We start from the raw sequence: 2,727 nt of genomic DNA on the forward strand, positions 1-2,727 counted from the left end.
TTACTCTCTTAGATTAAATTGATTATACTTTGGATGCCAGGGCAAAGTCAATGGAGAGTCATTAAGAAAGCTATAATTAAAACTTTGAATTGTCTCAGAAGGTAAATTGGAAAAAAATGTAAATATTTCCATTTTAAAGCTCCTACTGGGCATTTCTTGTTGGAGAAGAGTGGTGAAGGCAACAAGGATGCTTTTGTAACAGGTTATTCCTCACGGGTCAATAGGCACAGAAGTGCCCTGTACAAGCAGTGTCAAACAGAGGACAGCTGCCCTACTTTGTACAAATTGCACACCTGTGTAAAGTATCACCTCTGCCATGGCTTAGAGTAACTGAACAGACTTGGTGGCAGTTAAGAAAACTTTTATCTTCCCCTAGGTGGATTTTTACTTTTTTGTCTCAGAAAATGAAAGGTTTGACTTTGGAAGTAGAATCTGTGTTTGACTCAATAGTTAACCATTTGGATGATCAAGACGAGTGAGCAATCATATCTGCACTTCACACTAATGGGGAGATATCACAGGGGCCAGAAAGGAGCTGAACGCAAGGTTTGTCCTAGCTTGTTCTCAAGCCATCCTCCCCTTTCCTACATGTGCTGTGGTGTTATTATAGTATAAATTACTTGTGCTTTGGAAAACATACTGAAGCAAATCAGTATATAGATTTTCTCTGTGAGGGGAGAATTGAATGGATTTTAAAGTCAGATAAGCCCACTCAGATAAACAACTTGGGTTTTTCTAAAAGGAGGAGGGATTCTCATTGTTAAGGTGGGAACAGGAGACTAGGCAGGTAATGGACTCCAGATGGGGGAGTAAGCCGGGAACTGGAGTATGTCCAAGACAATGAAACGTACCCTTTTTGTGCTGACTTCTTGCCCTCTTTGGATTAGAAGGTTAGTTATATGCAAAATGCAGTTTTTACTCTGAAATATTCCTTAATACATTGCAAATTCCTTTTGTTACCCAAGCTCCTCAGTAAAACCTATATTTCCTTAGAAAGCTGTAATTTTATTGTGGGGAATTAAATACTGGGCACTTAAAGAGCGTACAGTCTGGCCCCATCTTCTTCCTGCCTGACTTTGAAGTCTGTGAGGAAAGACCACTATCTTGTAGAGGAAGAGTGTAGTATGGAAGCTTTAGGTGGTACCAATATTAGTAACCCCAAGGAAACTGGGAAAAACAAGAGTTCAGAAGCACACAACAAGATGATTATTAGCCCAGGGACACAATTCAGCGGCTGAAGGAAACAATTTCCTCTTTCTCAAACACCTCACAGGAAATTTACCCTTAAAACCAAGATTAAATTTTCCTATACACTTAAAAATTTGACACAATTGTTAGCCCTCTATTAAATACATTTTATAGATATGATGAACTCTCATACAGCCTTTGAGAAACACTGAGATATGCAAGGTGATTTTTCCTTCTTAAAATGTCCCAAGACTATAGTGCTTTTGGGATCTGCTTTGACTTTCCCTGTTGGCTCTGTCTGTTGTATCAACCCTCAGACTCACTTTTTCCCAAACAACAGGCCTGTCCCTACAGATTTATTCCTTTCTATCTAATCTATTGGCTCTAATCAGGCATGAAGTAGAAGGCAAGGATAGTGAACTAGAATAAGAGAAAAAGATATCATAAATTGTGCCTGAAAGCATTGTTTTTGAGTAAAAAGCAGATTAGGTTTTAGGTTAGGTATCAGCTTCTCTGGGGAGGGACCTCCCTGGAGGTACTCCTGGGAGCCCACTCAGCACTTCCTATGTGGTTTTCTCACATCCCTCAACAGAGTGTACTGTGTCCATGTGTTTTCTTATCAATCTCTGTCCCTAGACTCTATATTCCTTGAATTCTGGGATTGGGCCTATTTCAATGATTATTTAACCTCATCCTCATCACTTATCAAAAAGCCTGGCAAAGTGTAGATTTTCAAAGATGCTTTTAGACTCAAAAATGAATGAAACATAATACAGCATTTAAAAAATCGTGTTCTCCAGCTTGCTCCTATCTCCATTCCCCATGTCCATAAGCAGTCTCTACCCCAACACCCCTCACCAAATTACTTAAACTAGGGTAATCAATCCTATATATCAGAATCAATGAGAACACTCTATGAAGTTCTCATGTCTGAAACCCACGAAGAGCAGCAATGCGATAACCTGCGAATACTTTTATGAATGTATGCATTTGTTAATGTTTTAATGCTATAAGGCAATTTAAAATGTGTAGCCAGAATTGAGAATTGCTGGGCTAGTCTATTTCTTTTTACTGGTTTCCATGCTCATGACCATGTATTTTGTCGGTACCATATTCATCATTTTGTTTCTTTTCTCAATTTATTTGAATTTTTTTACTGTTCTTTTTAATTTTTTTTTACGTTTGATCATTTTTTTTAAGTTCTCAGTGAGTACAAGTGAAAATTTGGTTAAATATAGAATTATTGGGTACAAACATTTTTCCTCTTCAGCAATTATTGGAAGTCCCATTAACTTCTAGCATTTACAGATATCAAGAAAAAATTTTATTATCAGAGTAGTTCCTACATTTCCACGTGTCACTCCTTTAGCTCCCTACATACAATATCCCCTTGAATATCTTTGCAAATAGGAATTAGATAATTTGTAAACTTTTAAAAAAAGATTTTATTTATTTATTCACGAGAGACACACAGAGAGAGGCAGAGACATAGAGGGAGAAGCTGGCTCCCTGCAGGGAACCTGATGTGGGACTCCATCT

The sequence above is a fragment of the Vulpes vulpes genome, chromosome 8 (assembly GCF_048418805.1).
Source record: "Vulpes vulpes isolate BD-2025 chromosome 8, VulVul3, whole genome shotgun sequence".
In the NCBI taxonomy this organism is placed as follows: domain Eukaryota; kingdom Metazoa; phylum Chordata; class Mammalia; order Carnivora; family Canidae; genus Vulpes; species Vulpes vulpes.